The sequence below is a fragment of the Rhinatrema bivittatum genome, chromosome 6 (assembly GCF_901001135.1).
Source record: "Rhinatrema bivittatum chromosome 6, aRhiBiv1.1, whole genome shotgun sequence".
Taxonomy (NCBI): Eukaryota; Metazoa; Chordata; class Amphibia; order Gymnophiona; family Rhinatrematidae; genus Rhinatrema; species Rhinatrema bivittatum.
Window position 1 is genome coordinate 5985713 of NC_042620.1, and position 13707 is coordinate 5999419.

Consider the following 13707-nt stretch of genomic DNA (forward strand, 5'->3'; position numbering starts at 1 on the left):
GGGGGGGGGGGGCACGTTCTGTAATCAGAAAGTCAGTGCAGGTTAGAGAGTGAGGGGGGCACGTTCAGTAATCAGAAAGTCAGTGCAGGTTAGAGAGTGAGGGGGGCACGTTCTGTAATCAGAAAGTCAGTGCAGGTTAGAGAGTGAGGGGGGGCACGTTCTGTAATCAGAAAGTCAGTGCAGGTTAGGGAATGAGGGGGGGGGGGGCACGACCTGTAATCAGAAAGTCAGTGCAGGTTAGGGAATGAGGGGGGGGGGCACATTCTGTAATCAGAAAGTCAGTGCAGGTTAGGGAATGAGGGGGGGGGGGGGGACGTTCTGTAATCAGAAAGTCAGTGCAGGTTAGAGAGTGAGGGGGGGCACGTTCTGTAATCAGAAAATCAGTGCAGGTTAGAGAGTGAGGGGGGCACCTTCTGTAATCAGAAAGTCAGTGCAGGATAGAGAGTGAGGGAGGCACGTTCTGTAATCAGAAAGTCAGTGCAGGATAGAGAGTGAGGGAGGCACGTTCTGTAATCAGAAAGTCAGTGCAGGTTAGGGAATGAGGGGGGGCACGTTCTGTAATCAGAAAGTCAGTGCAGGTTAGAGAGTGAGGGGGGGCACGTTCTGTAATCAGAAAATCAGTGCAGGTTAGAGAGTGAGGGGGGCACCTTCTGTAATCAGAAAGTCAGTGCAGGATAGAGAGTGAGGGAGGCACGTTCTGTAATCAGAAAGTCAGTGCAGGATAGAGAGTGAGGGAGGCACGTTCTGTAATCAGAAAGTCAGTGCAGGTTAGGGAATGAGGGGGGGGGGGGGGGGCACGTTCTGTAATCAGAAAGTCAGTGTAGGTTAGGCCGGGAGTGAGGGAGGCACGTTCTGTAATCAGAAAGTCAGTGTGGGTTAGGGAACGAGGGGGGCACGTTCTGTACGGACCCTCCCTTTCAAGGTGTGGGGATAGCCGAGCCCTTTATCAGGCTTTATAAGCAGCTCTCTCCTGGGACGTCTGGGGGTGCTGTGTGTTGCTTTTGAAGGTTTAGGTGGTGTGTAGGAGCTTCTGCCTATTTTGGATTTTTGGCCTACTCTAGCAAACCCTGCTGCGAGTCTGTGAATTGGGTCCACTCCCCGGATAGTAGGGTCAGCATCCCAGGATATTTTGGGCTTTGAAAGACTCTGATTTGTAGGAAGCCTGGTGAAACCCAGTGCATTGCCTGGATTCAGGGCACAGGGAACCCTGTGTTTGGGGCTGCCCAGGTTTCGGAAGATCTGTCCCTCTGCACCCTCAACGAAGACTGAGGAAGATGGTGACCCGATTCCAGGACCTTTGGGGTTTTATTTAGTTTTGGGTTGAAGAAATTGTTTTACAAGATCTAGGAGGAAGTGTTCAGCTGCCACTCTTCCTGCCCTTTGGAAGGAACATCTGAAGCTGCATGGATCAGCAGCTGTTACGTCACTTAACAGAAGGCTTGGGGGTGGCCTGCATGGAGCGGCAGCTGCTACTGCCCTTAACAGAAGGCTTGGGGGTGGCCTGCAATGAGCGGCAGTTGCTACTTCCCTTAACAGAAGGCTTGGGGGTAGCCTGCATGGAGTGGCAGTTGTTACTTCCCTTAACAGAAGGCTTGGGGGTGGCCTGCATGGAGTGGCAGTTGCTACTTCCCTTAACAGAAGGCTTGGGGGTGGCCAGCATGGAGCGGCAGTTGCTACTGCCCTTTACAGAAGGCTTGGGGTTGGCCTGCATGGAGCGGCAGTTGTTACTTCCCTTACCAGAAGGCTTGGGGGTGGCTTGCACGGAGCGGCAGTTGCTACTGACCTTAACAGAAGGCTTGGGGATGGCCTGCACTGAGCGGCAGTTGCTACTTCCCTTAACAGAAGGCTTGGGGGTGGCTTGCATGGAGCGGCAGTTGCTACTGACCTTAACAGAAGGCTTGGGGGTGGCCTGCACGGAGCGGCAGTTGCTACTGCCCTTAACAGAAGGCTTGGGGGTGGCTTGCACGGAGCGGCAGTTGCTACTGCCCTTAACAGAAAGCTTGGGGGTGGCCTGCATGGAGCGGCAGTTGCTACTGCCCTTTACAGAAGGCTTGGGGTTGGCCTGCATGGAGCAGCAGTTGTTACTTCCCTTACCAGAAGGCTTGGGGGTAGCCTGCATGGAGCGGCAGTTGTTACTTCCCTTAACAGAAGGCTTGGGGTTGGCCTGCACGGAACAGCAGCTGCTACTGCCCTTAACAGAAGGCTTGGGGGTGGCCTGCATGGAGTGGCAGTTGTTACTGCCCTTAACAGAAGGCTTGGGGGTGGCCTGCATGGAGCGGCAGTTGTTACTGACCTTAACAGAAGGCTTGGGGGTGGCCTGCACGGAACGGCAGTTGCTACTTCCCTTAACAGAAGGCTTGGGGGTGGCCTGCATGGAGCGGCAGTTGTTACTGACCTTAACAGAAGGCTTGGGGGTGGCCTGCACTGAACGGCAGTTGCTACTTCCCTTAACAGAAGGCTTGGGGGTAGCCTGCATGGAGTGGCAGTTGTTACTTCCCTTAACAGAAGGCTTGGGGGTGGCCTGCATGGAGTGGCAGTTGCTACTTCCCTTAACAGAAGGCTTGGGGGTAGCCTGCATGGAGTGGCAGTTGTTACTTCCCTTAACAGAAGGCTTGGGGGTGGCCTGCATGGAGTGGCAGTTGCTACTTCCCTTAACAGAAGGCTTGGGGGTGGCTTGCATGGAGCGGCAGTTGCTACTTCCCTTAACAGAAGGCTTGGGGGTGGCCTGCATGGAGTGGCAGTTGCTACTTCCCTTAACAGAAGGCTTGGGGGTGGCCTGCATGGAGTGGCAGTTGCTACTTCCCTTAACAGAAGGCTTGGGGGTGGCTTGCATGGAGCGGCAGTTGCTACTTCCCTTAACAGAAGGCTTGGGGGTGGCCTGCATGGAGTGGCAGTTGTTACTTCCCTTAACAGAAGGCTTGGGGGTGGCCTGCATGGAGTGGCAGTTGCTACTTCCCTTAACAGAAGGCTTGGGGGTGGCCTGCATGGAGTGGCAGTTGCTACTTCCCTTAACAGAAGGCTTGGGGGTGGCCTGCATGGAGCGGCAGTTGTTACTTCCCTTAACAGAAGGCTTGGGGGTGGCTTGCACGGAGCGGCAGTTGCTACTGACCTTAACAGAAGGCTTGGGGATGGCCTGCACTGAGCGGCAGTTGCTACTTCCCTTAACAGAAGGCTTGGGGGTGGCTTGCATGGAGCGGCAGTTGCTACTGACCTTAACAGAAGGCTTGGGGGTGGCCTGCACGGAGCGGCAGTTGCTACTGCCCTTAACAGAAGGCTTGGGGGTGGCTTGCACGGAGCGGCAGTTGCTACTGCCCTTAACAGAAAGCTTGGGGGTGGCCTGCATGGAGCGGCAGTTGCTACTGCCCTTTACAGAAGGCTTGGGGTTGGCCTGCATGGAGCAGCAGTTGTTACTTCCCTTACCAGAAGGCTTGGGGGTAGCCTGCATGGAGCGGCAGTTGTTACTTCCCTTAACAGAAGGCTTGGGGGTGGCCTGCATGGAGTGGCAGCTGCTACTGCCCTTAACAGAAGGCTTGGGGGTGGCCTGCATGGAGTGGCAGTTGTTACTGCCCTTAACAGAAGGCTTGGGGGTGGCCTGCATGGAGCGGCAGTTGTTACTGACCTTAACAGAAGGCTTGGGGGTGGCCTGCACTGAACGGCAGTTGCTACTTCCCTTAACAGAAGGCTTGGGGGTGGCCTGCATGGAGCGGCAGTTGTTACTGACCTTAACAGAAGGCTTGGGGGTGGCCTGCACTGAACGGCAGTTGCTACTTCCCTTAACAGAAGGCTTGGGGGTAGCCTGCATGGAGTGGCAGTTGTTACTTCCCTTAACAGAAGGCTTGGGGGTGGCCTGCATGGAGTGGCAGTTGCTACTTCCCTTAACAGAAGGCTTGGGGGTAGCCTGCATGGAGTGGCAGTTGTTACTTCCCTTAACAGAAGGCTTGGGGGTGGCCTGCATGGAGTGGCAGTTGCTACTTCCCTTAACAGAAGGCTTGGGGTTGGCCTGCATGGAGCGGCAGTTGTTACTTCCCTTACCAGAAGGCTTGGGGGTGGCCTGCATGGAGCGGCAGTTGTTACTTCCCTTACCAGAAGGCTTGGGGGTGGCCTGCATGGAGTGGCAGTTGTTACTTCCCTTACCAGAAGGCTTGGGGTTGGCCTGCATGGAGTGGCAGTTGTTACTTCCCTTACCAGAAGGCTTGGGGGTGGCCTGCACGGAACAGCAGCTGCTACTGCCCTTAACAGAAGGCTTGGGGGTGGCCTGCATGGTGTGGCAGTTGTTACTTCCCTTAACAGAAGGCTTGGGGTGGCCTGCATGGAGTGGCAGTTGTTACTTCCCTTACCAGAAGGCTTGGGGGTGGCCTGCATGGAGTGGCAGTTGTTACTTCCCTTAACAGAAGGCTTGGGGGTGGCCTGCATGGAGTGGCAGTTGCCACTTCCCTTAACAGAAGGCTTGGGGGTGGCCTGCATGGAGCGGCAGTTGTTACTTCCCTTAACAGAAGGCTTGGGGGTGGCCTGCATGGAGTGGCAGTTGCTACTTCCCTTAACAGAAGGCTTGGGGGTGGCCTGCATGGAGTGGCAGTTGTTACTTCCCTTAACAGAAGGCTTGGGGTGGCCTGCATGGAGTGGCAGTTGTTACTTCCCTTACCAGAAGGCTTGGGGGTGGCCTGCATGGAGTGGCAGTTGTTACTTCCCTTAACAGAAGGCTTGGGGTGGCCTGCATGGAGTGGCAGTTGTTACTTATGAAAACAGAAGGCCTGGGGGTGGCCTGCATGGAGCGGCAGTTGCTATTATCCTTAACAGAAGGCCTGGGGGTAGCCTGCATGGAGCGGCAGTTGCTAATTACCTTAACAGAAGGCCTGGGGGTAGCCTGCATGGAGCGGCAGCTGCTACTGACTGGATGGGCATTTTTGGTCTGTATCTGCCATCATTCACTACATTACTGTGTTACTATGTGTACCATATAAATAAATAGCAGAATGTTTTATATAATTAGACACAAAAATGCCTCCACTCTTCTAAATATAATCAGCACACGTCTTTCAAACCCCAGAATGACTCTAAACTGTGGTCAACAGCTTTAGTTTTAAATAGTCAACGAACTATAGAAGCGCATGAGCAAGTCAGGCCTGGAAATGTCGGTAAGGAGCCTTTTCTGAAAGCGGGTGATTGCAGGCTCTGCTTTCAACACCTCAGGCAAATCCTTCCACCCCAATGAGCCCAGAACCTCCAAAATTCACACTCGCGACTCCTCAAGTCTCATTTGCTTAAAGATTTTGTATCTAAAAGATTACAAGAAGGGGATCTCAAAGTATAGGAGGGGGCGACAGATTTTTAGGCTCGACTTAAAACATCTAAGTCCAAGGCCATGGATGCCTTTATAAACAAACATTCATCAAATTTAAAAACGTTACTCTCCACACCACTGAACACTCTCTGACTTCTGCCTAACTAGAGATCTGGGCCTCTGGCTTCTGCCTGACTCTCTGGCTACCTGGGCCTCTGGCTTCAGCCTGGCTCTCTGGTTAACTGGGCCTCTGGCTTCAGTCTGGCTCTCTGGCTAGCTGGGCCTCTGGCTTCAGTCTGGCTCTCTGGCTAACTGGGCCTCTGGCTTCAGTCTGGCTCTCTGGTTAACTGGGCCTCTGGCTTCAGTATGACTCTCTGGCTAACTGGGCCTCTGGCTTCAGTATGACTCTCTGGCTAACTGGGCCTCTGGCTTCAGTCTGGCTCTCTGGTTAACTGGGCCTCTGGCTTCAGTCTGGCTCTCTGGCTAACTGGGCCTCTGGCTTCAGTCTGGCTCTCTGGTTAACTGGGCCTCTGGCTTCAGTATGACTCTCTGGCTAGCTGGGCCTCTGGCTTCAGTATGACTCTCTGTCTAACTGGGCCTCTGGCTTCTGCCTGGCTCCCTGGCTAGCTGGGCCTCTGGCTTCAGTCTAGCTCTCTGGCTAACTGGGCCTCTGGCTTCAGTCTGGCTCTCTGGTTAACTGGGCCTCTGGCTTCTGCCTGGCTCCCTGGCTAGCTGGGCCTCTGGCTTCAGTCTGGCTCTCTGGCTAACTGGGCCTCTGGCTTCAGTCTGGCTCTCTGGCTAACTGGGCCTCTGGCTTCTGCCTGACTCTCTGGCTAGCTGGGCCTCTGGCTTCATTCTGGCTCTCTGGCTAGCTGGGCCTCTGACTAACTGGGCCTCTGGCTTCAGTCTGGCACTCTGGCTAGCTGGGCCTCTGGCTAGCTGGGCCTCTGGCTTCAGTCTGGCACTCTGGCTAGCTGGGCCTCTGGCTAGCTGGGCCTCTGGCTTCATTCTGGCTCTCTGGATAGCTGGGCCTCTGGCTTCAGTCTGGCTCTCTGGTTAACTGGGCCTCTGGCTTCAGTCTGGCTCTCTGGTTAACTGGGCCTCTGGCTTCTGCCTGGCTCCCTGGCTAGCTGGGCCTCTGGCTTCAGTATGACTCTCTGGCTAACTGGGCCTCTGGCTTCTGCCTGGCTCCCTGCTAGCTGGGCCTCTGGCTTCAGTCTAGCTCTCTGGCTAACTGGGCCTCTGGCTTCAGTCTGGCTCTCTGGTTAACTGGGCCTCTGGCTTCTGCCTGGCTCCCTGGCTAGCTGGGCCTCTGGCTTCAGTCTGGCTCTCTGGCTAACTGGGCCTCTGGCTTCAGTCTGGCTCTCTGGCTAACTGGGCCTCTGGCTTCTGCCTGACTCTCTGGCTAGCTGGGCCTCTGGCTTCATTCTGGCTCTCTGGCTAGCTGGGCCTCTGACTAACTGGGCCTCTGGCTTCAGTCTGGCACTCTGGCTAGCTGGGCCTCTGGCTAGCTGGGCCTCTGGCTTCAGTCTGGCACTCTGGCTAGCTGGGCCTCTGGCTAGCTGGGCCTCTGGCTTCATTCTGGCTCTCTGGCTAGCTGGGCCTCTGGCTTCAGTCTGGCTCTCTGGCTAGCTGGGCCTCTGGCTTCAGTATGACTCTCTGGCTAACTGGGTCTCTGGCTTCAGTCTGGCTCTCTGGCTAGCTGGGCCTCTGGCTTCAGTCTGGCTCTCTGGCTAACTGGGCCTCTGGCTTCTGCCTGACTCTCTGGCTAGCTGGGCCTCTGGCTTCATTCTGGCTCTCTGGCTAGCTGGGCCTCTGACTAACTGGGCCTCTGGCTTCAGTCTGGCACTCTGGCTAGCTGGGCCTCTGGCTAGCTGGGCCTCTGGCTTCAGTCTGGCACTCTGGCTAGCTGGGCCTCTGGCTTCATTCTGGCTCTCTGGCTAGCTGGGCCTCTGGCTTCAGTCTGGCTCTCTGGCTAGCTGGGCCTCTGGCTTCAGTATGACTCTCTGGCTAACTGGGCCCCTGGCTTCAGTATGACTCTCTGGCTAACTGGGCCTCTGGCTTCAGTCTGGCTCTCTGGCTAGCTGGACCTCTGGCTTCAGTATGACTCTCTGGCTAACTGGGCCTCTGGCTTCAGTCTGACTCTCTGGCTAGCTGGGCCTCTGGCTTCAGTATGACTCTCTGGCTAACTGGGCCTCTGGCTTCAGTATGACTCTCTGGCAAGCTGGGCCTCTGGCTTCAGTCTGACTCTCTGGCTAGCTGGGCCTCTGGCTTCAGTATGACTCTCTGGCTAACTGGGCCTCTGGCTTCAGTATGACTCTCTGGCTAGCTGGGCCTCTGGCTTCAGTATGACTCTCTGGCTAACTGGGCCTCTGGCTTCAGTCTGGCTCTCTGGCTAGCTGGGCCTCTGGCTTCAGTCTGACTCTCTGGCTAACTGGGCCTCTGGCTTCAGTATGACTCTCTGGCTAACTGGGCCTCTGGCTTCAGTCTGGCTCTCTGGCTAGCTGGGCCTCTGGCTTCAGTCTGACTCTCTGGCTAACTGGGCCTCTGGCTTCAGTCTGGCTCTCTGGCTAACTGGGCCTCTGGCTTCAGTATGACTCTCTGGCTAGCAGGGCCTCTGGCTTCAGTATGACTCTTTGGCTAACTGGGCCTCTGACTTCAGTCTGGCTCTCTGGCTAGCTGGGCCTCTGGCTTCAGTCTGGCTCTCTGGCTAGCTGGGCCTCTGGCTTCACTCTGCAGCCTTTAAGATGAATCACTCTCTCCTCCTGCTTATTTTCATCTTAATGTCTCAAGTACATTTTGGTCCTCAGGTTTCCTCCTCTGCTCGGTTTCCTTTCTTAGACTCCTACAGTTGTGTCTCTTCTTCTCCTCACAGCCTTTCCCTTCTTGGTGCTTTATTTTCTCCTATTGCCTCTCTTACCTCCTCTGTACAGGGGAGTCTCAGCTGCTCTGCAATCCTGAAATACACCACAGCCGTTCCCTGGCACTCGTCCCATCTCATCCTCTGCGTGCTCCCACTGCAGTCTCTGCTATCCTAGGAAAGCACCCGGAATGTTGAATGTTCTAGAAACCTCAGCTGCAAAGATTCTGCAAGCAATTTATTTATTATTTTTACTTATTTGAGTGTTTTATATACCATTGTTCTACGTGAGAATCACCAGAGCACAACGGTTTACAGATTTAACACTCACAGACAAAGGGTGAGTTACTCATTCTTACAAACAGGTAAGCATTCCAAATGTAAGGGTGTACTTCAGAGACAGAGGTATAGGATGCATTATACTTACATACAGGTAAGCGCTCCAAATGTAAGGGTGTACTTCAGAGACAGAGGTATAGGAGGCATTATACTTACATACAGGTAAGCACTCCAAATGTAAGGGTGTACTTCAGAGACAGAGGTATAGGAGGCATTATACTTACATACAGGTAAGCACTCCAAATGTAAGGGTGTACTTCAGAGACAGAGGTATAGGAGGCATTATACTTACATACAGGTAAGCACTCCAAATGTAAGGGTGTACTTCAGAGACAGAGGTATAGCAGGCATTATACTTACATACAGGTAAACGCTCCAAATGTAAGGGTGTACTTCAGAGACAGAGGTATAGGATGCATTATACTTACATACAGGTAAGCACTCCAAATGTAAGGGTGTACTTCAGAGACAGAGGTATAGGAGGGATTATACTTACATACAGGTAAGCGCTCCAAATGTAAGAGTGTACTTCAGAGACAGAGGTATAGGAGGCATTATACTTACATACAGGTAAGCACTCCAAATGTAAGGGTGTACTTCAGAGACAGAGGTACAGCGGGCATTATACTTACATACAGGTAAGCGCTCCAAATGTAAGGGTGTACTTCAGAGACAGAGGTATAGCAGGCATTATACTTACATACAGGTAAGCACTCCAAATGTAAGGGTGTACTTCAGCGACAGAGGTATAGGATGCATTATACTTACATACAGGTAAGCACTGCAAATGTAAGGGTGTACTTCAGAGACAGAGGTATAGGATGCATTATACTTACATACAGGTAAGCACTCCAAATGTAAGGGTGTACTTCAGAGACAGAGGTATAGCAGGCATTATACTTACATACAGGTAAACGCTCCAAATGTAAGGGTGTACTTCAGAGACAGAGGTATAGGATGCATTATACTTACATACAGGTAAGCACTCCAAATGTAAGGGTGTACTTCAGAGACAGAGGTATAGGATGCATTATACTTACATACAGGTAAGCACTGCAAATGTAAGGGTGTACTTCAGAGACAGAGTATAGCAGGCATTATACTTACATCCAGGTAAGCACTCCAAATGTAAGGCTGTACTTCAGCGACAGAGGTATAGGATGCATTATACTTACATACAGGTAAGCACTGCAAATGTAAGGGTGTACTTCAGAGACAGAGGTATAGGATGCATTATACTTACATACAGGTAAGCACTCCAAATGTAAGGGTGTACTTCAGAGACAGAGGTATAGCAGGCATTATACTTACATACAGGTAAACGCTCCAAATGTAAGGGTGTACTTCAGAGACAGAGGTATAGGATGCATTATACTTACATACAGGTAAGCACTCCAAATGTAAGGGTGTACTTCAGAGACAGAGGTATAGGATGCATTATACTTACATACAGGTAAGCACTGCAAATGTAAGGGTGTACTTCAGAGACAGAGTATAGCAGGCATTATACTTACATCCAGGTAAGCACTCCAAATGTAAGGCTGTACTTCAGAGACAGAGGTACAGCGGGCATTATACTTACATACAGGTAAGCGCTCCAAATGTAAGGGTGTACTTCAGAGACAGAGGTATAGCGGGCATTATACTTACATATAGGTAAGCACTCCAAATGTAAGGGTGTACTTCAGAGACAGAGGTACAGCGGGCATTATACTTACATATAGGTAAGCACTCCAAATGTAAGGGTGTACTTCAGAGACAGAGGTACAGCGGGCATTATACTTACATACAGGTAAGCACTCCAAATGTAAGGGTGTACTTCAGAGACAGAGGTATAGCGGGCATTATACTTACATACAGGTAAGCACTCCAAATGTAAGGGTGTACTTCAGAGACAGAGGTACAGCGGGCATTATACTTACATACAGGTAAGCGCTCCAAATGTAAGGGTGTACTTCAGAGACAGAGGTACAGCGGGCATTATACTTACATACAGGTAAGCGCTCCAAATGTAAGGGTGTACTTCAGAGACAGAGGTACAGCGGGCATTATACTTACATACAGGTAAGCGCTCCAAATGTAAGGGTGTACTTCAGAGACAGAGGTACAGCGGGCATTATACTTACATACAGGTAAGCGCTCCAAATGTAAGGGTGTACTTCAGAGACAGAGGTACAGCGGGCATTATACTTACATACAGGTAAGCGCTCCAAATGTAAGGGTGTACTTCAGAGACAGAGGTACAGCGGGCATTATACTTACATACAGGTAAGCGCTCCAAATGTAAGGGTGTACTTCAGAGACAGAGGTATAGGATGCATTATACTTACATACAGGTAAGCACTCCAAATGTAAGGGTGTACTTCAGAGACAGAGGTACAGCGGGCATTATACTTACATACAGGTAAGTACTCCAAATGTAAGGGTGTACTTCAGAGACAGAGGTATAGGATGCATTATACTTACATACAGGTAAGTGCTCCAAATGTAAGGGTGTACTTCAGAGACAGAGGTATAGCGGGCATTATACTTACATACAGGTAAGCACTGCAAATGTAAGGGTGTACTTCAGAGACAGAGGTATAGCGGGCATTATACTTACATACAGGTAAGCACTCCAAATGTAAGGGTGTACTTCAGAGACAGAGGTATAGGATGCATTATACTTACATACAGGTAAGCGCTCCAAATGTAAGGGTGTACTTCAGAGACAGAGGTATAGGATGCATTATACTTACATACAGGTAAGCACTCCAAATGTAATGGTGTACTTCAGAGACAGAGGTACAGCGGGCATTATACTTACATACAGGTAAGCACTCCAAATGTAAGGGTGTACTTCAGAGACAGAGGAATAGGATGCATTATACTTACATATAGGTAAGCACTCCAAATGTAAGGGTGTACTTCAGAGACAGAGGTATAGCGGGCATTATACTTACATACAGGTAAGCACTGCAAATGTAAGGGTGTACTTCAGAGACAGAGGTACAGCGGGCATTATACTTACATACAGGTAAGCACTCCAAATGTAAGGGTGTACTTCAGAGACAGAGGTATAGGATGCATTATACTTACATACAGGTAAGCGCTCCAAATGTAAGGGTGTACTTCAGAGACAGTGGTATAGGATGCATTATACTTACATACAGGTAAGCACTCCAAATGTAATGGTGTACTTCAGAGACAGAGGTACAGTGGGCATTATACTTACATACAGGTAAGCACTCCAAATGTAAGGGTGTACGTCAGAGACAGAGGAATAGGATGCATTATACTTACATATAGGTAAGCACTCCAAATGTAAGGGTGTACTTCTGAGACAGAGGTACAGCGGGCATTATACTTACATACAGGTAAGCACTCCAAATGTAAGGGTGTACTTCAGAGACAGAGGTATAGGATGCATTATACTTACATACAGGTAAGCACTCCAAATGTAAGGGTGTACTTCAGAGACAGAGGTACAGCGGGCATTATACTTACATACAGGTAAGCACTCCAAATGTAAGGGTGTACTTCAGAGACAGAGGTATAGGATGCATTATACTTACATACAGGTAAGCACTCCAAATGTAATGGTGTACTTCAGAGACAGAGGTACAGCGGGCATTATACTTACATACAGGTAAGCACTCCAAATGTAAGGGTGTACTTCAGAGACAGAGGTATAGGATGCATTATACTTACATATAGGTAAGCACTCCAAATGTAAGGGTGTACTTCAGAGACAGAGGTATAGCGGGCATTATACTTACATACAGGTAAGCACTCCAAATGTAAGGCTGTATTTCAGAGACAGAGGTATAGCGGGCATTATACTTACATACAGGTAAGCACTCCAAATGTAAGGCTGTATTTCAGAGACAGAGGTATAGCGGGCATTATACTTACATACAGGTAAGCACTCCAAATGTAAGGGTATACTTCAGAGACAGAGGTATAGGATGCATTATACTTACATACAGGTAAGCACTCCAAATGTAAGGGTGTACTTCAGAGACAGAGGTACAGCGGGCATTATACTTACATACAGGTAAGCACTCCAAATGTAAGGGTGTACTTCAGAGACAGAGGTATAGGATGCATTATACTTACATATAGGTAAGCACTCCAAATGTAAGGTGTGTACTTCAGAGACAGAGGTATAGCGGGCATTATACTTACATACAGGTAAGCACTCCAAATGTAAGGGTGTACTTCAGAGACAGAGGTATAGGATGCATTATACTTACATACAGGTAAGCACTCCAAATGTAAGGGTGTACTTCAGAGACAGAGGTATAGCGGGCATTATACTTACATACAGGTAAGCACTCCAAATGTAAGGGTGTACTTCAGAGACAGAGGTATAGGATGCATTATACTTACATACAGGTAAGCACTCCAAATGTAAGGGTGTACTTCAGAGACAGAGGTATAGACGGGCATTATACTTACATACAGGTAAGCACTCCAATGTAAGGGTGTACTTCAGAGACAGAGGTATAGGATGCATTATACTTACATACAGGTAAGCACTCCAAATGTAAGGGTGTACTTCAGAGACAGAGGTATAGCGGGCATTATACTTACATACAGGTAAGCACTCCAAATGTAAGGGTGTACTTCAGAGACAGAGGTATAGGATGCATTATACTTACATACAGGTAAGCACTCCAAATGTAAGGGTGTACTTCAGAGACAGAGGTATAGGATGCATTATACTTACATATAGGTAAGCACTCCAAATGTAAGGGTGTACTTCAGAGACAGAGGTATAGGATGCATTATACTTACATACAGGTAAGCACTCCAAATGTAAGGGTGTACTTCAGAGACAGAGGTATAGGATGCATTATACTTACATACAGGTAAGCACTCCAAATGTAAGGGTGTACTTCAGAGACAGAGGTATAGCGGGCATTATACTTACATACAGGTAAGCACTCCAAATGTAAGGGTGTACTTCAGAGACAGAGGTATAGGATGCATTATACTTACATACAGGTAAGCACTCCAAATGTAAGGGTGTACTTCAGAGACAGAGGTATAGCAGGCATTATACTTACATACAGGTAAGCACTCCAAATGTAAGGGTGTACTTCAGAGACAGAGGTATAGGATGCATTATACTTACATACAGGTAAGCACTCCAAATGTAAGGGTGTACTTCAGAGACAGAGGTATAGCAGGCATTATACTTACATACAGGTAAGCACTCCAAATGTAAGGGTGTACTTCAGAG